The sequence below is a fragment of the Dromiciops gliroides genome, chromosome 6 (genome assembly GCF_019393635.1).
Source record: "Dromiciops gliroides isolate mDroGli1 chromosome 6, mDroGli1.pri, whole genome shotgun sequence".
In the NCBI taxonomy this organism is placed as follows: domain Eukaryota; kingdom Metazoa; phylum Chordata; class Mammalia; order Microbiotheria; family Microbiotheriidae; genus Dromiciops; species Dromiciops gliroides.
This window is the reverse complement of record NC_057866.1, coordinates 207,038,291-207,062,147: the sequence shown is the minus strand read 5'-3', so window position 1 is coordinate 207,062,147 and position 23,857 is coordinate 207,038,291. Positions and strand designations below refer to the sequence as shown.

Genomic DNA, 23,857 nt, shown 5'->3' with positions numbered 1-23,857 from the left:
AGCAGGCCTCTCAGTATCATGATAAGGAATAATGAAATCCTGGGCTCACTGAAATGACCTGTGCTTTTATTTGTGAGGTAGCCAACTAAGCGTTGTTTCCCCAAAGTTGGTGGATTTCAGTACAGGAGTTTACCATCTTACTGTACTTAATCAAAGGGAGTAACAGAGAGGAGATGACTGAATGAGGGCATCGACTCTGCTGCTTGGGAAATGAGACATGTAACCCAGCATTTACTTGAATTGTCCCATCCTCTGTGTTTGGAATATACTCCCCCTTACCCTCATCTCCATCTGTGGGAGTTCTTCCTTGAGAGCTCAATTCAGGTACCACTGCTTCCAGGAAACATTCCTTGATTCTCCCAGGTGAAAGGGATCTCTCCTCTCCAGAGCAGCTATTGGTGCATTGGATAGAGCGGTGGGTGCAGAGTCAGGGAGTTTGTTCTCCCTGTCCCTGTCCCTCTCCCCTGATGAAAATAGGCAACTTGCCTATAACATAACCTTACAGAGTTTTCTGGGGGCACTAAATGCTTAATGACTTGCCCAGGGTCACACAGAGACAAGTCTTGAACCCAGATCTCCAAGACCCTAAGGCTGGGCCCCTGTCCACCAAACCAAGCTACCTCTTACCTTGACCACGGGAGATACTTAGTACCTGTTCTCCAAATTGGATTGCTTATTCCCAGTGGGCACTTAGATTTTTTTTTGCCCTGTGGTTCAAAGAGTATTTGTAGGGGCAGCTAGGTGGTGCAGTGGATAGAGCAACAGCCCTGGTTTCAGGAGGACCTGAGTTCAAATCCCGACTCAGACACTTGACACTTACTAGCTGTGTGACCCTGGGCAAGTCACTTAACCCCAATTGCCTCACCAAAAAACCCCCCAAAAAACAAAACAAAAAAACAAAGAGTATTTGTGATCTCAAAGTGACTTCAGCTCTGAATATTCTTCTCCCTGTTCACTTCTTTCCCATATTGCCTGGTATGATGTGTCCTTGAAAAGAAATGAGGGGACTGGAGGAAACAGAGAACCAATGAATGATTTAATTAAATGATTAATGATTTAACTTTGGTTGCTAAAAAGGGACAAAATGCATGAGTTTGTTAATTATTTTTCCTGTACCGGTGACATTAGCTAGATTTAGTCTTTAGCTGGGAACAATATGCAGAATATAGCCCATGTAAGATAGATTACTTTTAAGCTGACTGTTGTCAGTTATTCTTGTAGATCTTGGTAAAAGGGGGTGGGGCGGGAAGCAGAGGTTAGATTTATTAAATGCTATGCATAACAGACAATTATTAAAATTATCATTTGCCTGTGTTCTTTCATCCCCTTTATGCAAAAAGATTGTCCATGCAGAATTTTTCTTACAGTTCTCAAAGGCTGGTAACTTATTGTGTACAGAAAGAAGCTTGTTTTAAACTTGTGTGAAAGTGAAAAATCACCTCTTAAAAAGCCCCGGGTGTGATATAACATACCACATGTGCACGATGGATAGAGGGTGATACAACTGTATTTATAGATATGTACAGATATATATTTTTCTGCTTCCCTTCTACCCTTTGCAAGAATTTTTCTTGTGAGAGCCAGTCCCCAGGCTTTCTTTTCAGGATGGAGGAAAGATGAATATTTTGCCTTCATTGACAGCCCCCATTACTTATCTGTTTCAGACTCAAAACACCCAGATAGTGAAACAAGCCATAGTAGACCACCTCCTGATCTGGGTATTGGAATGGCTTCTCAAGCCCTGGCTAGGGCTCCACCTGTGTTTGTGGTTTATTACATGCAATGAGTGAACTGAGAATTTGTCTTGGACATCACCATTCTGGGTTGGAGGCAGCGGGGTGGAACATAATGGAATTCTATTGTCTGGAATAATGGAATAATGATTCAAGGTGACTGTACGTTTAGGACAGACGGGAAGAGCAGAGGAGGTAAGATGGATCTTACTTGTAGCTTTGATTTGTGATGAGCCAGCTCTGCCGCGGAACTGAAGGAGACAGTTTGTGTTTATGGAAAATCATGTGTCTAGAAGGAACTGATCCTTCGCTAATGTCCCCTTATTTCACAGCATATTAAGAACAGGAAATATTATCATAGGTGGCTTTGCATTGGTTTGGGATTACTGGAGTCTGTTCTGACTGCAAACAAATCAAGAGGATTGCTGGCCTCTGATATGATTTTGGCAATCCTGGAAACGAGCTAGGTGTAAGAATCCATACATCTTTAGTAGCTCTGAACTTCTACTAACCAGGTACAGGGCTTTAAGCTACATTGACCCTTGCCCAGGGTCAGGCTGCTTCAAGGGACAACTGGACATTTGCCAGGTGGCCTGCAGCTGACCCTGGAGTTCTGATTTTCTAGGACCCAGGAAGGGGCAGCTGGAATCTGCTGCCTCTGGAAACTGGCCAAGTACTTTGGAATCCTGGGAATCTGACCAGCCCGTTTGATGCTGCACTGATGGCCGGAGTCCAAACCTGTCCATGGCTTTAGGAGAGGTAAAATTAGGGGCATGCTGAGAGCTAGGACCAATATTTACTTAGCAAAGACCAGGCTTTGCTTAGAGAAAAATTAACTTATTTCTAATTGTCCCAGAAGGAATTACTGAGCACAGGTCAGCAGAGCTTAAAGCAGGTCATGATAAATGTAAGGAGAAAAATGCATGTGTGCGTGTGTGCGTGTGTGTGTGTGTGTGTGTGTGTGTGTGTGGTGTGTGTGTGTGTGTGTGTGTGTGTGTGTGTAGGAGAGGGTTAGATGATAATAGTGGGGTGTCAGGGTGTCCCTTTTAGGGCCATGACTGGGAGTATCAAATATTTGCGTGGTGGATATTGCCCTGACTTGTGTAAATGGGGGGTCTGGTACATGTGTAGATTGCCTCAGATGGGACCTCTCCATGTGGAGGAAGCTAGGGAGCCTGTCGCTTCTAGGAGAGCTGCAATGACATAAATTGGGAGGGTATGCATGGACTTTCTGTGACCTGTTCTCTTGAAGTAGCGGAAGCTCTTTGACTGGGTGTGGAGGCATTCAAAAAAGCCTATAAGTTTTAGTTAATTCCTCTTGGCCTTACTAGGTGACTTCTCTAATCCCCATTATGGAGACCAGTGAGGGACAATGTTGTTGGGGAGAGGCTGGGGGCAGGGCAGGGTGGCCTTCTCTCCTCTGGGGCCATATGACCCTACAGGATGGCCTCAGTCTTTGTATTCTGAATCTGTCCTTTTCCCTTTTAAGTGAAAGAGATTGGAGACTGACTATTATCCTAACTTTTTTTTTTAATGTTTAAACATTTTATTTAAAGTTTTGAGTTCCAAAATCTGTCCCTCCTTCACTCTCTCACTCCCCTCCTCCCTCCCTGAGGCAGTAAGCAATCAGATATAGGTTATACATGTGCAATTATGTAAAACATTACCATATTAGTAATATTTGTACAAGAAAATTTAGATAAAAGAAAAAATGAAAGAAAGTGAAAAATAGCATGCTTCAGTCTGTGTTCCATCAATATCAGTTCCTTCTTTGGAGGTGGATAGTATGCTTCATCATTAGTCCTTTGAGATGGTCTTGGATCATTGTATTGTTGAGAATAGTAAAGTCACTCATAGTTCTTCATCAAACAATATTGCTGTCTCTGTGCACAATGTTCTCCTGGTTCTGCTCACTTCACTATACATCAGTTCATACAAGTCTTTCCAGGTCTTTCTGAAATCCTCTTGCTTGTCATTTCTTATATCATAATACTATCCCATCACCATCATATACAACAGCTTGTTCAGCCATTCCCCTAATACATAACATTGATTAGCTTTTTACAAATGGACATTGACTTCAAGAATAATGTACAAACATTTCTCCCCAGCACCTTCCTAGCATACATTCCCCTACACCACCTTGGTCTCCAGAGGGGGAAACAGGGATAGGCTCAGCTTAGATCAGTTCCTACATAACATTGGTTGCACCAAGTTCCTGTCTAAAACACTACCTCTGCCAGATAAGTCATTGTTTTAGCTACTGCTGGACTGGTTTTCTGAAAGTCTCCCAAAGGTCACTCTTAGCTTCTTGAGGCAAATGTTGCTTGCCCATTTGGGACTATTTCTTCTTGCCCAAATAATATTCTTTTGGAAGAATTGGCAATGGTTTGTTGGCATTGTGTTTTCTGGCAACTGAATTTGCCTTATTGTGGGATGAGGGGACCCTGGGTTCTTGAAAGGTATGGAAGCAAAGAACAAGTTGTGTCAGGTCCTTCCAAGCTGGAAAGGCTTCCAGGATGGATTTCAGACTGTGGGGCTGCTGCCCAAAGACCAGACAAAGTTGAGAAAAGCACATCACACAGATTACTCAGAGTGATGAAATTTTAGCCATAGCAAGTCTGGAAGTGCATCTTTTTTTTTTTTTTAGAGCAATGAGGATTAAGTGACTTGCCCAGGGTCACATAGCTAGTAAGTGTCAAGTGTCTGAGGCTGGATTTGAATTCAGGTCCTCTTGAATCCCGGGCTGATGCTTTATCCACTGCACCACCTAGCTGCCCCTCATCTATTTTAAAAATAGTATTTTGGGGTTTTTTTCTAATTAAATGGAAAGACAATTTTTAACATTCATTTTAAAAAAATTGCATTCCAAATTATCTCCCTTACTACCCCCTCCCTAAGACAATTGGCAATTTAATATAGGTTATGAATGTGCAATCATATAAAACATATTTCCATAATAGTTATTTTGTTAAAGAAGAAACAGGCCAAAAGAAATAAAACATGAAAAAAAATTTTAAGTGAGAATTGTAAGCTTTGGTCTGCATTCAGACTCCATCAGTTCTTTCCTTGGATGCGGATAGCATTTTTCATCGTGAGTCCTTTGGAATTGTCTTGGAGAGAAGAGCTATTGCTGAGTTATTGCTGAGAAGAACTAAGTCATTCATAGTTTATCACTGCACAATGTTGCTATTACTGTGTACAATGTTCTCCTGGTTCTGTTCATTTCACTTTGCATCAGTTCACATAAGCCTTGGACGTACAACTATTAAATTAGAGAGGGGTTGTAATCAGCAGTCATAATAACATGTAGCATTTTATAATGTTTTAAAGTTTCAAAGGCACTTTACCTACAATATTTGTTTTAATCCTCATAACAATCCTGTGATGTAAGGGCTATTATTACCGCCCTGCCCCCGCCCCCCCCCCCCCCCCCCCGCATTTTACAGGTGAGGAAACCAAACCTTAAGAAGTTAAATGACTTGCCCAAGACCACACAGCTATGTAAAGGTTTGAGGCAGGATTCAAATTCAGGTCTTCTTGACTTCAAGTTCAGCATTCTATCCACTGTTCTATCTTGCTACATTGTCAGAGAGGGATTACCCAATAAGACAAAAAATCTCTCACTTCACAGATGAGGAAACCAAGACCCACAGAAGTTAAATAGAAGGGTATATAGCTAGTGACTTGCCCAAGGTCCCACAGCTAGTATTTGAAGTAGGACTGGCACACAGATTTTCCTGACTCCAACTCCAGTGTCCTATCTGCTAGACCAATGGTTTTCAAAGTGTGGTTCAGGGGCAGCTAGGTGGCATAGTGGATAGAGCACTGGCCCTGGAGTCAGGAGTACCTGAGTTCAAATCCGGCCTCAGACACTTAACACTTACTAGCTGTGTGACCCTGGGCAAGTCACTTAACCCCAATTGCCTCACTAAAAAAAAAAAAAAAGTGTGGTTCAGGGGTCACTGGCAGTATCTCAGCTTTTTACAGTGGGGTTGAAAGGACAAAACTATTTTCATAATACCAGGATATTTTAATTTCTAATATAATAAATATTGATCACTATGATCCACATAAACAAAAGGCATGAGTGTGTGTGTGGGGGGCGGGGGAATGAAGTGGTCCTCAAGAATTTTTATGAATATAAAGTTGGCCTGAGACCAAAAAGTTGAAAATTGTTGCCTAGGAACAATTGGTGTTGGTGGATCACATGACATGTTTGTAAAGTGCTTAGTACTGTGCCTGTCATGCAGAAGATGCTTAATAAATGCTTATCTCCTTTTTCTTCCTTCCTCTTTAAATGACCTCTGAGGTTCCTTCTTCCTCTCCTATGATCCTATAATGATATCTAACGTCTCTTCTGACTCTGGACCCTAGGATCCCACGCCCGATGCAAGTACTGCTGCCACCAAGTGGCAGTCCCTCTAAATTACAGGTTTTAGCTTTTAAAATCAATTTCTTTTGAAGCTTGCATGCTCAAACCTAGAGTTATTAAATATGCTGAAACATCTCGGGGCTAGTTACACCAAATACCGTAAAGGCCAGACACAAAGGGCCTCTAAAGGGCCTCTCTTGCCTTTTGCATGCTTTTTTTGGCTGCCCAGTTTTTGAATTCTATTTGCTAATTGGCATTTATTGCTAAGTATGCGTTCACGTCAGATCCATAGAAATGCCACATAACAAATGTCAGCATGAACACAAAACCTGTCCTCCTACCTAGAACATATGGTTTTAACAACGGCAGCAACGTCTCCACTTTCCACATTCTAGAGAGGAACAGTTTGGTGGGTGTATCTTTTGTGGATTCCGTATGTTCTTGAATTTCAAGGTTTGCCTCTTTTCTTCTGAATAAGGCTCAGAAAAATGATAATTGACAATCTGCGGCTACTTCCTTCCACTAGAGTGAGCATTGTTAGTCTTTTTGTTGTAGGCTTTTTTTTTTCTGACAGTAAATTAATTTACTATAAATTTAATTCCCTGGTTCTCATTTTATAAATCTTTAGCAGTGATTGTTTTCTTAAGTCCTTTGCTCGAGCTAAGCAGGAATCGTGTTTATAATTTCCAGAAAACATCATGTAAACTTACTTTCAGGAGAAACTGTTTTAGGGGTCTGAACTGGGAAGAAATGGTTTCGGAACTGGAGGGGAGGAGCAACAGGAAAAGCTCTAGGAAAAGAAACTTAAGGGAGTCATCTAGAGAATCTGGATGAGGTGGAGAGAGAGAAGGGGGAGAGGTGAAACATGGCTGGAACTTTCCTAAGACTGTATACTTAAGTCACCAATCAGGAACCTGTTAGTGGCAGCTCCTCCAGGGCATGGTGTCTGATGTGGGTCTCTAGGCTGTTGGGGAGGAGGCCAGAGAAGAGTAATGGGGGCTCTATCTTCTGCAGACACTGGCTGGTTAGGAGGGCTCAGACTCAGCTCCTGATAGTGGATGGGATGGCAGTCATTGACTGAGCACCACCCTACTTCTCCTCCCCATCTTCTGAACAGATGGCCAGGGTTACCCTGAACAAGTGGGACCAAGCCTGAGTGACCCCTTGCCTGACTCCTGCTTCTATTTCTTTTTAAAGAATGTTTTATTAATGAATCTTTAAATTATTGTCACCAAGACCCCCTCCTCCAGTCTTCCACACTCCCCCCCCCCCATCTATCATACGACCCTCCCTTCTAAGAGGAGGCAGCATGGTGCAGTGAAAAGAGGTCTGACCTTGGAATCACAGAATTCCTTCTTTTGTGGGGTCTGAAAGCTCACTAATCAAGTGGGCTTTGTCACTTTTTTAAAGTGAGTGTTGCGCTTACTAGCTATATGACCCTGGGCAAGTCACTTAATCCCACTGCCTAAAAAAAAAAAATGAGTGTTGTAAAAACAGTAGGTAAGGGCAGCGGCAGTGGATAGAGCACCGGTCCTGGAGTCAGGAGGACCTGAGTTCAAATTCAGCCTCAGACACTTAACACTTACTAGCTGTGTGACCCTGGGCAAGTCACTTAACCCCAATCGCCTCACCCAAAAAACAAAACAAACAAACAAAACGGGGGGGGGGGGGCCGAGGGAGACAGACTGTGTTTGCAATTGGAGGATTTGAGTTCATATCTCAGCATGGGAATTTACTACCTTTGTGACCCCAGAGAAGTCGTTTAGCGTCACTGAGCCTCAGTTTCTTATCTTAAAAAGAAGCTGATTGGATTGGATGGTCTCTAGGGTCCCTTCTAGATCTAAATCTATGTTTCTTGTGTATGACTCTCCATCTCTCGATTCCGTTCTTTCTTGAGGCCGCAACCACACAGCCTCCCCCTTCCCCTACCCCCAACCTTTGACAGGATCTTCTCTTTGGAATTATTATTGTTCAGTCATTTCAGTCGTGTCCAACTCTTCATGGTCCTACGTGGGGTTTTCTTGGCAAAGATACTGGGGTGGTTTGCCATTTCCTTCTCCATCTCATTTGACAGATGAAGAAACTGAGGTGTACACGGTTAAGTGACTTGCCCAGGGTCACACAGCTAGTAAGTGTCTGAGGCCAAATTTGAAAAGAGATCTGACTCCAGACATGGTGCTCTATCCATTGTGCCACCTAGCTATATGTGTATATATACATATCTATACCTATCCGTCCATCCATCCATCTACTTATTTATCTATCTTCATGTTGTTTCTCTCATAGAATGCAAGCTCCTTGAAAGCAGACACCATGATTTTTACTTTCTTGGTATTCCCATTACTTACCACAATGCCTGGAACACAGGTAAGTCCTTAATCTTGTTAACTGACTTGCGATGGACCTACTTCCTTTTCCTATGCATCCCTGAATCTTCCTTCCCTTGCTTTAGCCCCTTGCTCATGCTCTTGACCATTTGAAATAAAGTCCCAAGTCTTCTTTTGTGTAAGCTCAAATGCATTTGTAATAAAGAGTTTTTTGGGTTTTTTTTTTTTTTTAGCATTACTGGCCAGTCAGTGAAAGTCTCCTAAATCTTCAAAGCAACCACAACAAACCAGACAGTAAGTCTAAATAACTTGATCTTATATGGCAAAGGAAAATATTAGCAAGAAAAAAAAGTCAGGGAAAGAAACTTGTCTTCATGTCTACATTGTTTTACATTCTGGTCACCCATACCATTAACAATTAGAATGGGAGGGGCAACTAGGTGGTACAGTGGATAGAGCACCAGTCCAAGAGTCAGGAGGACCTGAGTTCAAATTTGGCCTCAGACACTCGACACTTACTAGCTGTGTGACCCTGGGAAAGTCACTTAACCCCAATTGCCTCACCCCCCCAAAAAAAAATTAGAAGGGAAAAAAAAAGAATTCTGCCTAAAGATTCTGCAACAAAGGATTCTGATCATTTGTAAATGAAGCAGAATCCTAAATGTGAGCAACTATGTGAGTGTTCCTGCATCTGCTGACAGAAAGAAACAAGGCAACACATTTCTTTTTCAAGTAAGAATCTGACGATCTATAAAATTCTAAGAGGTGCTGTCACAAGTGGGTAGTTCTTTGTGATTCTCCTAAAACAGCAGAACTTTCCATACGTGTGACAGAAATTACAGAACAGCATTTCCTCCCCAAATCTCTAGCAAGCTACAGTGCAGTTACGTGCACAGGACAGTGGCTAGACAAGATTGGAGAATTGGAAGAAATAGTAAGATTCCTATCATATTAGCCATAATAGGAACCTCTCATGAGCTGGGCACCCATAAAAGTTTAGCTACTGATAATCCTCCTAGTTCATTTGCTGTGGCAAATTTTGTGACAATTTTCTGTATCCCACTGGTCACTTGTCCAATGGATCAATAAAAAAGCATTTGTTTGTCATCTATTGTGCATCAAGGGTAACTGGTTGGCACAGTAGATAGAACATGGGGCCTGGCATCAGGAAGACCTGAGTTCAAATCCAGATTCTGACACTTTTTAGGTGTGTGACCCTGGGCAGCTCACTTAACCTTGTTTGCTTCAGTTTTCTCATCTGTAAAATGAGCTTAAGGAAATGGCAAATCACTTCAGTATCTTTGCAAAGAAAACCCCAAATGGGTTCACAAAGAGTCAGACATGACTGAAACAATTCAACAACAAAAAATGTGGTAAACCCTGTGGTAAATGTTAGCCATATAAAGAGAAAGAGAATATAGTCCCTGATATAAAGGAGAGAACACTTTAATATTTTGTTGTTGTTGTTGTTTTTGCGGGGCAATGAGTTAAGTGACTTGCCCGGGGTCACACAGCTAGTAGTGTCAAATGTCTGAGGTGGGATTTGAACTCAGGTCCTCCTGAATCCAGGGCAGGTGCTTTATCCACTGCACCACCTAGTTGCCCCTTTAATGGGTTTTTTGGGGGAAGAGGCAGCAAACAATACTTATAAGAAGGTTTAGCTGAAGATTGGGTGGCAAAACCCAGGTGTCCTTTGGATACATTGGCTATCTGCCCTCCAGGGTTGGTGGGGAGGGGTGTCTAGGGAGGACAGATTGCCACCAGTGCTTAGGGGTGAGTAGGTCTAAGGGTCAGAGTTTTAGTAGGGATTTCAGGTTCCTTCCAGCAAGGGTAGCAACGGAGGTGTCATTATCCCACCAGAAGGAGAAAAGGAGAAGGAAGCACTGGCAGGAGGGCTGAAACTATGACCTGGAAAGCCTAGGGAAAGGAGGAGGAGGGGCCAGCTCCAAATGGGACACTCCAGGTATCCCTGTGAGTTCTGGAGGTAGCTTGGGGCAGGAGAGGGGAAAGTGAATTGAATTCTACCTGATCTATAATCTCTGCCCCCTGAGGTACTAAGGAAAATGCATATTCATTTGTGTGTATCATCACCATTAAAGCTAGACCTTAGCATCACACATTACACTTAAATTCATAGCTACATTGAAGGCCTTCTTGAAGCTAAGTTAATAACACATACTGTGCCTGTTTATCTTACTTGTTCCCTTGGAATGTCTTTTACTGATTGAGTTGTTCAACTGAGCTTGAACACAAAGATAGATATTTATTTACACGTTACACTTGACAATTCCAAGCATGCCAAAAGGCACCTTTCCTTCCTCTACTGCCAAAGGCACCGTTTAAGATTTTGCTGGAAGCCAAATCTGAAACCAAAGGAAAGTCAACCTTCCTGAGATCCCCCAAAGTGAAACAATGTGATTTCATGTTATGGATACAGCCTCAAAAAGATCACAGGAAGAAGCCTGTCAAGCATAAGACACCAAGAAAGATGGTTATAACCCACAATATTACATATATACGTTGGAGGATTATAAACCAAAGGACTATGGGAGGTCAAAAGGGGAGGTCATCATTAACCTGGGAGTAGCATTTGAGTTGGGCTTTAAGGAAGGAAAAAAGGAAAGAATGGAGGAAAGAATCAAAGAAGTCATTGAAGGCTTTTGAGTGGAAGAAGGGACGTGGGAGGGAAGGAAGGAAGGAAGGGAAAAGGAAAGAAGGAAAAGAGAAGGAAGGAGAGAAGGAAGGAAAAGAAGAGGGAGGGAGGAAAGGAGGTAAAGAAGGAAAGAGACAAGTATTTATTAAGTGATTACTATGTGCCAAGAATTATGCTAAGCTGTCAGACAAATCCATTAGGGAGAGTTCTTTGACAATCGTATGAAAGAAGGATTAGCGAAGGAAGACACTGGAAACAGGGAGATCATAGAAAGGAGAGGATGGATGGGAGAGAAATTTCAGAGGTTTGACAGGATTTGGCAATTGATTTTATGGGTTGGGGGAAAAGGACGAGTCAGTAATGACCGAGGTTTCAGGGTGGGTGATTATGAGAATGGTGGTGTCTTTATTAGAAATAGAGGGGTTAGTACCAGGGTAACTTGTAGAAACACAATAATGAGTTCTGGTTTTGTACACATTGAGTTTGGGGTGACAGCAAGTCATTTAGGCTGAGGTATCCAATAGACAGTTGAAAATGAAGAATGAACCCATGAGAAAGGTTGGAACTAGAGATTTGGAACTGACTGAATCAGCCTCTGATTGCACTGCTGACCCTGAATTCCATTCTAAGCTATAGTGCTCTGCCTCAAGTGGGGAAATTTAGCCTACCTAGGTGCTGGAAGGTACAAGCAAGATAATACCTCTGGACAAGCAATTGATAACTCAGAATCTTCTCAATCCTCTTGCTATGGAATCATGAGAAAGAAGAGGAAGAGACCAATTACATAAACACCTCCCCTCCTTCCCCCCACACCTCCCCATTCAGTTGCTTTGCTTTTATAATTTCACTTTATATGTTTCTGTAGAGGGAGAAGAAGGGATTGTGCATATACAGTTATCCTTTCCACATTGCGAGAGTCAGGGGTACAGCACCCCCTTGACCTGGAAAATCCATATAAAATTTTTTGACTGTTCCCTGGGACCAGAGAAGCAGTCTGAATCATTTTGGTATTAAAGGATAAAATATGTTGACCTTATACAATATTATACCTATATTTTATTCATTTCTGAGTTCCTAATTTTTTCCGTGTCACCTGCTGGCCTTCAAATGTCATCTGTGGCTTCTGCAAAACTCCCCTCAAATTCCCATTTAATTTCTTATGCCAAGCCATGATCTATCAAAACAGGGATGGGGAGAGTTACAATGTGGAAGGTATAACTGTATATTCTCTGACTGCTTCAACCACGTGTGGCTCAGCATTTAGGGACTTCTGTAATAATGAACCTGACTGCTTTCTCTCTATAGTTAAAACCAATTGGAGGGTGATCATTGTACCAACCAGTTTTCTGACAACACAGCGCTCTGTTAGCCAACTGATTAGGGTCCCCCCAAAAAGAAAAATATGTATAGATTTATTAATGTTCTTTTCAGCCCCAGGCTTTTATACTAAAAGCATGACATAAGCCATAGCAATTTTCATATAATCTCTAAACTCAATTTTTTTCAGATCTAATCTTGTATTTGATGACTCAGAAACTGACAAACTCAATACAATGTCTGCTCTTGACTGAGAAAAATCCTAATATATTCTTGGTAATTATCTTCACTGATGCCACAAGTCTGAATTTAAGTGTATAATTCAAATTCTTTTGAAGATGCACAAATCTTGGCCATCTTGGCTTCTGCATCATGCTTGATAAAATGAGTCTCTTAAATAAGTCACCCTTGTCTTTCCATACAAAAAACTTTTTAAATGGTTCTTTCATTATATATCTTTATTCTTGCATCAATATTTCAGAAATATAAACAGCAAGAAAGAATGAGAGGCAAGACTTGCCCGAGAACAATATATCACAGCAATCAGAACTGGTACTAAAGAATGAGAAATTGAAAAACCAGAATTGCCACCAATCAAGCAACTGTATCTGCTGTTGCAAAACTCACCTGACTGAAAGAAGATGATGTTTCTCCTGCCTTCTTTCTTGGCTGTATTATTTGCCTGAAACAGAACTAAATAGTACTTTTAGGGAGACTGTATCGTATGTCTACAGGGCTGGGCTAGGGGGCTGAGATTTGAATTTAAATCCATATCCTCTTTTTTTATTCACTCTGACCACTCTGCCAATTAAAGCCCTCATTAACTCTAGCCTTGACCATTGTGGTAGATGCCTATAATCTCCCTGACCCCGTTATTTTCCTTCCTGTCCTTCCTCTCTACTAAGAAAACCTTTTTGATGCAGGTCCTTGGTGAAAGGTTGTTGTGTTGACTCCTTTTTGGTTGACATGTTCTTTCACGTCCATGGTACAATGAAAAAAGATCCCTGGCTCTGTAATCAGAAACGCAGCTCCTGTCTCTGATACACATATCCTTGTGCTACTTTGGACAAGCCACTTCTGGGGCCCCAATTTCCTCATCTATAAAGTAAGAAAGGTAACCTTGACGGTCTCAGAAGTCCCTCCCAACTCTACAGCTACAATGCATGTAGCCCTTTCATTCAGGATCTGCCCCATAACACATTCCTATCTATCCTTTTGCCTGCCCCAAGCATTCCATCTCCTGGTGCCTTGTGGACCTGATCCTGCTTCCTGCTCCACCACTCTCCTCATCCCCCCTGCCCAGAACTCTCTAAAATCTCACTGTGGCAGGTAGCAGAAATGGATGGTGGTGACGTGTGGATCTGACAACTTTGGTCCCAACTGGGTGGCCCCTCTGGTGCTTGGTCTCTTTGGCTCTGCGTATGTGTCTATCTATTTCTAGAAAGGATATGGATCTGTATGTTTGGTTACCTGTGTTCATATGCATTTATAGTCTGTTTTGCTGTGCCCCCCGATTTGCTTTTAGAGTCTCTGAGGACAAGAGATATAGATTCTATTGATTTCAGGACTTTTCAAAGAACCTTGAACAGGATCACTGACACTTAAGTAGAGTCAACAGGCTCTGTTAAGCTGCACATGTAAGATGCATGTGGCTCAAAGAGAGACTCGAATAGAAACAGCTCTAGCATTTCCTCCCCTGATTCTTCTCCAAGGGCTCCAAGCTTCTCCAAGAGCAGTTGGCCTTTCTGTTCTCCTCAAAAGAGAGGGGGTGCTGGGCTAGAATTACATCTGTCTGCCCCCTTAAATATTGTTAGTCGAGACTATATAATTTGGGGGTTCACGCTAAACAAGCTGATTGCTATTTCTTAACAAGGAAAGGAAGGACCTAAATTTTATATCCAATCTCTGACTCTTTCCCCCAACAAATAACCAGTTCCACAATGAACACACATAGCAAATTGCAAAGAAATCCATTTATCCAAGTCAATAGAAAACTAGAAATCAGAGACTCTTCAAAACAATGGCTTTTGCTTCAAAAGCAGTTTTGAGGAACATCTGCATAGACAGATGGATGGGCTTAGACCAAAAGCCTGGACCCTTCCATTAGAGTTCTGCTTTTAAAAAACATATCTCCTATAATTTTAAAAAAATCGATTAAGTCTTAAACCATTCTGGGGGCACAATATTTGGTTTCCAAGGCAATGAATGAAATGCTTAGATGGCTTTGTAGTTCAGTTTGCTAGAACAAAGCAACACTAACAAACTAAATCAAACCAACGAACCAATCAAAAACCCACCTTATTTTTCAGTGGAGTTTTCTGGTTCACAACCTGGTAGAGTTGGAAACTTATCAAATGAATTTTAAAAATCAAATGTTATGTTGTTATTATTATGATCAAGCTTGGACCTGAAGAAAAGGAAGGAAGGAGAGAGGAGGAAAGGAGAGAAGAGAAGAGAGGAGAAGAGAGGAGAAGAGAGGAGAGGAGAGGAGAGGAGAGGAGAGGAGAGGAGAGGAGAGGAGAGGAGAGGAGAGGAGAGGAGAGGAGAGGAGAGGAGAAGAGAGGAGAGGAGAGGAAAGGAAGAGAAGATAAGTGAGGGAGTGAGGGAAGGAAGAAAGGAGGAAAGAAACATTTATTAAGTGTTTCCTATGTACCAGTGACTGTGTTATGTACTTTACAAATATTATCTCATTTGAGCTTCACAACAACCCTGAGAGGTAGGTACTATTATTATCCTCTTTTTTACAGTTGAAGAAACTGAGGCAGACAAAGGTTAACTGACTTGCCCTGCATCACACAACAAGGAAGTGTCTGAGGCTGGATTTGAGCTCAAGTCTTCCTGACTCCAGACTCAGGCCCTCTATTCACTTTGCCATTCAGAGGACAAAATATACCTCCTTTCCCTTTTTGCAGAGGTGGGGCACTATTAGTGTGCAATATTATAAATGGTTAGACTTGGTTCACATGTTATTAGTTTTGCTGAACTGCACCCCCCGCCCCACCCCTGTAATTCTTTATTATAAGGAATGACTCTCTGTGAGGGGAGGAGGAAAAGATATATTTGGAAATGAAGGAGATATAAAAGTAACAGAATATTCATTTAATAAACTTGAGACCCCCCCAAAGGGACATCTAATTGCTCATGAAAAGATCATTAGTATTTCACTTCACCTCTTTGTGCTTCTATTTCCTTCCTTCCCTTCCTCCCTACTTCCTTCCTTTTCTTCCCTTTCTTTCTTCCCTCCCTCCTTCCTTCTCTCCCTCCTTCCTCTACCATCCTTTCCTTCCTTTCTTTCCTTTCTTTCTTCCTTCCCTCCCTCTTCTCCCTTTCTCCTTCCTTCCTTCCTTCCTTCCTTCCTTCCTTCCTTCCTTCCTTCCTTCCTTCCTTCCTTCCTTCCTTCCTTCCTTCCTTCCTTCCTTCCTTCCTTCCTTCCTTCCTTTCCTCCCTCCCTCCCTTCATTTCTAAATTCCTTCATTCCTTCCATTTCTTCAGGTCCAAGGAAAGGAAAGAAGGAAAGACTGGTTGATTGGTTTATTGAACAGGTTGGACTTAATAACTTCCAAGGTCCCTCTAGTTCCTATCTATCAATATGAATAAGGCATATGTTTCTAGGGGCAATCTATGTTTGCTTTCCTTTCCACAGTGACACCTTCACCTGGGTGTTCTTCTGAGCAACTTTACATGTAGCTGTCCACTGGGGAGCCAGGTGAGACTGGCCAGACCAATGCATGACACCCCTAAGCCTGGCTTGAACCCGGGTTTCCCTCATAACTGTGAGCCCATTCGTGACATGTCTGCGCCACCTAGCGGCCGAGGCTGGGAGGGAGGCAAGCCTGTGAATTGTTCCCGGCATTGATGGATGCATTTCGTGAAGCCAAGTGACCTGTGACCGTGATAATGAAGTATTCTGAAGCCTCCACAGGGCTTGACTCTGTCTGTCACTATGGCTTTATGCCTCGAGTGACATCACCTAATTTGTCCCGCTTTTCAGGGGTTTTCTATAGCAAACATCTTCGCCAGGGTCCCAGTTTCCTTATTGCTCTGACTCTGTCTTGTCAAATTGAATTTCTCTCAAAGAGAAAATATTGCTCACTATTGATTCCAGGGCACCAGATAATTTCAGGTTCTCACTCTGCAGCTCATCCAAAGCACTGTTTCAAATCTCAAAGTGGTTTTCCAAGGCGAAGAGCCACCTTTCAAAAGAACAGTTCTTAAATCTGTTTAAAAGACCCTTTGCTATGAATTTTGTTGTTGTTTTCTGATGTTCCCTCAGTCCTTTGCACCAATGCTCTTTCCATCATCATTCTGGCTGAACCATATCATAGGGTGTTGTATTAGCAAGATCATCAAGGTTTCTAAGAAGCTATAAAACTTCGGTGCTTTCTGGCCTTTTTCTTACTGTGAAGTTAAAAAATGTTTAGCTTCTGCTGAGCAAAATGCGTACCTCAAAAAGACATAAGCCTAAAAAATCCTTCAAGTGTTTCAGTGGTGCCTATCCTATCTATCCAGGGGGAGCGCAGTATTTGGCCGAGCCAAGAGAGAGCTACTTTGTGGCCTGAACTGGGAATGAAGAAATACCATATTTCAGCAGGACTTTACTCAAGCCATCCTCTGGGCTGGCTTGAGCTATATCAGAAGGTTCTGCTCCATTGACCAATGCTTATTAAGGTTCCCCAAAGCCGTTACACTTTGGTATTGTTGCATCTGCACCAAAGAGAAATCAAAGGAATTGATTTGAGTCTTGTGCCATTTTGAGAGTGAGGACTTTTGGTTTTTAGGGGATTTCTTTGATTGTTTTTAAAATCCTAAATAATTTCTGTGCCTTTTGACTGCCTCTCTGCTTTCAAGTAAAGAATGTTAAAACATGTGAAATGTCAGTTCTGTCTAATAATAACTTGCCTAATGCACCATTCAAAACCACTAATAGAATTTGCTGCTTTTTTATGGAAAGAATATCTTTCCGCTACATGAATGCTTGACCTAGGAAGGTCACTCTTTTAGGACCTGGCTATCACAACAGCAGGCTGTTAAAAACAAAATGGATTGCTCTCTAACGGATTTACACTATCAAATGTAAACTTGCTATCTCACTCCTCACCAACATAGACCATTTGTGATGTGACATTAGAGCAGCAGGACACTTTCAGGAAATCCACTCCCCTGGGTTTCCCTGGGAGTTAGGAGGGAAGAAGCATAAAAGAATGGGAAGCGAGATAAGGAATTTACACTTGGGTATATATTGTATCTACATAAAGCTGAATTTCAGCATTCAGCCCTAGGTTTTAGTTATCAGACTATAAACCATATTTAGTCATCCTCATCTCCAATCCAGGAGGGCAATAGATAGCTTTTGCATACTTTCATCTATTTATTTTTTATGTAATGCTTTTTGTGAGGATGAGAAGATGACAGAAAACAAAGCAAAGTCTTAGAATGGTCCCTAGGCTTTAGGGGAGGATACATTAAACAGTACAAGAAAGATAAAAAGAAGATATTTTCTTTTACCTGACACTTACCTGTGCTAAGGGCATTTGGACAACCAGTGCAAAAAGATGAGTGTCTTTCTCTTCCTAAATATCTTTATCTGGGCTCAGCCAGAGCTCAAAAGGCAAGATTCAGATTATCCATGGATTTTTATTTATTTATTTGTTTGTTTATTCATTCATTTGTTTATTTGCTTATTTATTTGTTTATTTATTTTTGCAGAGCAATGAGGGTTAAGTGACTTGCCCAGTGTCATATAGCTAGTAAGTGTCAAGTGTCTGAGGCCGGTTTGAACTCAGGTCCTCCTGAATCCAGGGCGGTGTTTTATCTACTGAGCCACCTAGCTGCCCCCTTAACCATGGATTTTTTTTAAAAATTCCTTTCTTTTTTTCAGGTAATACCCTGAATTTCAGCAATGATGATTTGTTGACAAGAAATAGGGGAAAGTCCCTGTCCTTGAGGGGTTTAAATTTAAGGGGGGGGGGATAGATTTAACATATATGGACATACATGATCATTTAAGGAGAGAGAAAACACTAACAATTAGGTATATTGTAAGAAGAGAATAATAATACGTATAGCTTGTTACCTTTATTTTTTAAGTATTTTTTTATATTTGCAAAGCACTTTACAAATATTTTACTTGATCCTCCCAATAGCCCTGGGAGGTAGGTGCTATTATTATCATTGCTTGAGGTGTCATTGGTATTCTTCAAAAACAAAGGTTGAATAACATACAGATGAAGAAACTGAAGTAGGGGCAGCAAGGTGGCACAGTGGATAGAGCACTGGCCCTGGAGTCAGGAGTACCTGAGTTCAAATCCGGCTTCAGACACTTAACACTTACTAGCTGTGTGACCCTGGGCAAGTCACTTAACCCCAATTGCCTCACTAAAAAAAAAAAATTAAAAAAAAGAAAGAAAGAAACTGAGGCAGGCCAAAGTAAAATATTTGCCCTGGGTCATAGAACTGGTGAGTGTCTTGAGTTTGAATGCAGGTCTTCCCATCTCCAGGTCTGATGCTCTACCCACAGTACCACCTAGCTCAATGAATAGTCTTTGAATGAAGATAGTGATCCTAAGAAGTGAAGGACAGGAGAAATTGAACATGAAAGCATGGGAGGAGAACCAATGCAAAGTCACAAAGGGAGAAAGAAGATGAAATACTCATTTCAGGGACTAGAGAGCAAGCCAGTTTGGTTGGAGGCTACAAGGTATAAAGAGTCACTATGGAGAATACCCCTGATATTGTACAACACCTAGGTTTTGAGCCTGGGTAACTGGGATGATGGTAGTATTCTCAACAGTAATAGTAAAATTGGGAAGTGGTGGGGAAGGTTTTGGGGAAAAGATGGATATATTGAGTTTAAGATATCTACAGGACATCGAGTTTGAGATGTCTAATAGTCAGTTGTAGGTGCAAGTCTGGAGGTTAAAACAGAGGTTAGGGCTGGACAAATAGATCTAAGAACCATCATTGAAAGAAGGATGGAACAAAACAAAAAACAAAACATTATTGGGGACAGCTAGGTGGCACAGTGGATAAATCACCGGCCCTGGATTCAGGAGTACTTGAGTTCAAATTTGGCCTCAGACATTTGACATTTACTGGCTGTGTGACCCAAGTCAAGTCACTTAACCCTCATTGCCTTGCCAAAACAAAACAAAAAACAAAAGGAAAAAAGGATGGGTTTAGGGGAAAAGATAAAGAATTCTATTTTAGACACATTGAACTTGAGATGCCCATGACATACATACCCAGTTGGTGATGTCAAAAAGGCCCTGGTGGGCATGGTGGAGCAGCTAGGTGGTGCAGTGGATAGAACACCAGCCCTAGAGTCAGGAGGACTGGAGTTCAAATTCGGCCTCATACACTCGACACTTACTAGCTGTGTGACCCTGGGCAAGTCACTTAACCTCACACACACACACACACACACACACACACAGAGGCATTGGGTAATGTGTATCATCTGCATAGAGTTTATACAATGAAGTCTCATGTTACCTCAAGGTGTTAAGCTCTAAAATAAGTACATAAGGCAAAAATATTGTATAGTAAGAATTATGGGGCAACTAGGTGGCACAGTGGATAGAGGACTCGGCCTGAGTTCAAATCTGGCCTGAGACACTTACTAGCTGTGTGTGACCCTCAGCAAATCACTTAACCTGTTTGCCTCAGTTTCCTCATCGGTCAAATGAGCTGGAGAAGGAAGGAAATGGCAAACCATTACAGTGTCTTTGCCAAGAAAACCCCAAATGGAGTCACAAAAAGTTAGACAGGACTGAACAACAAAAAAATATGTTAAAAATTCCATGAAGTACAGTGCCTCCCTAGGTTGGAATAGTTGTAGCTGAAAGGAAGGCAAGGTCTCCTGAAACGAAGATAGTTTGTGTCAGAGAACAGGAGATCTGAGAAGGCTGCTATGGAAACAAATGGATGCACGTTTTATTTTTCACTAGAACCAATTAAGTTATTGATCAGGAAAGAAATGGGAACTTGGACTTCTCAAAGAGGAAAAGACAACAACAGGTAAAGACTTAGCTGGCAAAAAGACTGATGATAGTTTGAGTAGATCAAGTTAAGTCTGAAATAATTTATTAAGCACCTACTGTGTGCTGAGCTCTGGGAATACAAATACAAGCAGGGAAAAAAGGCAAATCTTGCTTTCTTTCAGAGCTTGTATTCTAATGGGGGGAAGACAACCCAGAAAATTGAAAGTGGGGGAAGGGACTGTGGTGGGGACTGAGAAAGTCCAGAGAGAGTCAAGAGTACATTCTAGAAAGGAATGAAAATAGGGCTGAGTTGGCCATTTTTTCTCTTAAAATGGAGGTTCTAAGAGTAAGTATCCCAATCAAAGGAAGGGGCCACAGGGGTGGAGGGTGCTTCCAGTGTGAGAAGTCCAGGGGTAGAATGAACTTGCAGGGTGAGGAGGCATCTGTGGGCCCCATTTATTCTTCTTTAAACCCAGGGAATTAAACTAGGCCATCTTCAAGGTCTTTTCCAGCCTTAAAACTGTATGATTCTAGGAACTGGTAGGATGGGGGTGGGGGGTGGGTGGGAGGGGTGGACTACCATTATCCTCAATTCCCAGATGAAAAGAGCACATTCTGACTTTCTACCACAGTGTTTCCAGGCAGATTCTCCTGTAAGAAGGCTTATTTCCAGCAAATCTTAGAATGATTCTCATTCTTGAAGATATTGATTTGGGCCTAGGGGTGGGGCAAGATTACTCTAATCACCAAACCCTTACATTTCTCCCTCCCCGGAATAATTTCAGGATTTCAAGTCTACCACCTGTGACTGTTATTTAATTCAATCCTAGAGAAAAAAAATCACTAGGATCGAAGCATCTCTAAATATCTCATAGCTAAATATTCACTCCTTTTCTTCTTCTCTCAGTTGCCTATAGACTACTCCAGCTGAGATTTTTTTGGGTTGAGTTTTTTTTGTGGGGGTGTGTGTGGATAGTGACCTTCACTCTGTCAGTCTCAAGAGTCAATTTCCCGGGCAGCTAGGTGGCACAGTGGATAGAGCACCAGCCCTGGAGTCAGGAGGACCTGAGTTCAAATCTGGCCTCAGACACTTGACACTTACTAGCTGTGTGACCTTGGGCAAGTCACTTAACCCCAATTGCCTCACCCCCCCCAAAAGAGTCAATTTCCTTTTTAATGGGGATAATCCAATTACCACTCCTCCCCACCACCCTTTTCCTACTCTCTGCTATAGTTGGAAGATTTCCAATGGAGATGAGTATGCATCCTTGTTCTTGCTAGTCACCCCATTCAGGGACCATTTCTGGTGACATATGTGTCAGGGTTTGAGAACTTTCCCTGACACGTGCTAACTTTTTGATGGTGACCACTTAGCCTCTCAACGCCCCAAACAAAGCTTTAAGACTATAAATTACGGATTACTTGCTGACATCCAGCAGAAGAGGTGATCTCCGAAAGTTCTTCCAACTGATGAAATCATGGGTCACTATCAAAAGTCCCTTAAATATTGTTCCAAATATAGGCTGTACCCAAATATAGGAACAGATGAATAAAATGGGAGATCTTTGCAAGGGAAATAACAACATGCATACACACAGAGAGGCAGACAGAGACAAAGTCCCCGAATAATTATATTACCTATGGGACAAAAGTAGGGCTTTTCTACTCAGAGCAATATAGTAGGTAGGGCCATAGATTTAGAGCCAGAAGGGACCTGAGGGGTCATCTAGTCCACCCTCTTTGTTTGACCAATAAGGAAATTCATAGAAGTTCAGTGTGACTTGCCCAAGGTCTGACAGATGGTAATCAGCAGAGCCAAGATGTGAATACAAATCCTCTTATTCTAAAGCCAGTATTTTTTTTTAAACTACATAACATTGCCTTTTCCTTGCTTGGGTAACAGGGATGTGGGAGCTGAGTCTGTGCTCAGGCTAATTCTAGCCACACATGTACTCTGGCCCCTAGTCAAAGGGCACATGTAACCAGAGGCTCCTGGTCGGTCTTTTGGTCCATTGGTCACTTGGACAGTGGTGTTGGGACTGCAACAAAGAAGCCTGGCAAGTGATCCAAGAACAACTGCCCCCTCAGTGGCCTTAAGAGGGAAAACAAGTTCTGTTCTCTCTTTCAACTGTGTTTGGCATCTCTGAGTTCTTCACTGGATCTCTATCATGACAGTGGGGGCACGTGCTTGTCTTTGATCCTTCATTAAGTTCCCAGCTTCCCTTTTTGCTTAGTGTTGTTTTTTTCTCTCTGAGCACAGGTGACCCAACAATGATCCTGAGATGGCTATTCCTAGGTTTGGCAACTTTGATATGAGCTCAAGAGATTTGGAGTGATCACAAAGTCTCCCTTTAGGAGATGTTTGCTGCAGGTACACATTTTTTGGAGAAGATGACCACCTTGAGGAAGATGAGCCATGAATACCATATGGAATTGCTGCTTGGACAGTGTGGGTTGAGGTGAAAATGAAATTTGTTTAGCAATCTCCTAAGTTTTCTTTGAGCCTTTCCCTGGGAGAGTATAGTAGAGGAAATGGGCTTCTATAAGTCCTTTGAGTACATAATGTATTTTCTGTATCTGTTTATAGTTTCCTGTGAGTCTTTTGTTATGGGTTACTGTTTCATGTTTTATGTATTTGTCAATGCAGGCTTATGTGTCTTTCGGTTTTAAGCCTTTCTTTTGTATTGGAGGAAATAAAAAGCTGTCCTGTGGTAGCTACCACTTTGTATGTTGTGTGATTTTTTGAGATGGGGCTCTGTTAATGTCTTTTGGGGAGAATTTCAGTCATGAGCCAACCCGAATCTTGTTTAAGGATGTTTCCTGGACTATGCCCAAAGGGCAATCAAACTGTGCATACTCTTTGATCCACTACTAGGTCTATATCCCCAAAATATCATAAAAAGGGGGAAAGGACCCACATGTACAAAAATATTTATAGCAGCAATCTTTGTGGTGGCAAAGAACTGGAAATTGAGGGGATGCCCGTCAATTGCGGAATGACTGAACAAGTTCTGGTACATTAATGTAATAGAATATTATTGTGCTATAAGAAATGATGAATAGTATCTGATTGCTTAATGTCTCAGGGAGTGGGGAAGAGGGGAGGGATGGAGGGGTAAAAATTGGAACCCCAAAGTATAAATAAAAATGTTTATTACATTTAAAAAAAAGAAATAAAGAAAAGGGGGCAGCTAGGTGTCATAGTGGATAAAGCACCAGCCCTGGATTCAGGAAGACCTGAGTTCAAATCTGACCTCAGACACTTGACACGTGCTAGCTGTATGACCCTGGGCAAGTCACTTAACCCTCATTGCCCCACCCCCCAAAAAAGAAAGAAAGAAAGAAAAAAGAAATGATGAACAGGCAGATTTCAGTTACATGAACTGATGCTGAGTGAAGTAAGCAGAACCAGGAGAACATTGTACAAGACAGCAACATTGTGTGATTATCTTCTCAGCAATACAATGTTCCAA

General features: G+C 41.8%; 1 long non-coding RNA gene across 1 annotated transcript; it reads left to right on the top strand.

The window, feature by feature from the left end:
• Positions 1-1,585: 1,585 nt before the first annotated feature.
• On the top strand, positions 1,586-23,069 carry LOC122732662. The gene is made up of 4 exons (XR_006353640.1): positions 1,586-1,928; positions 8,395-8,475; positions 8,669-8,729; positions 22,645-23,069. It is a non-coding gene; the product is annotated as an uncharacterized LOC122732662 (long non-coding RNA).
• Positions 23,070-23,857: the final 788 nt, after the last annotated feature.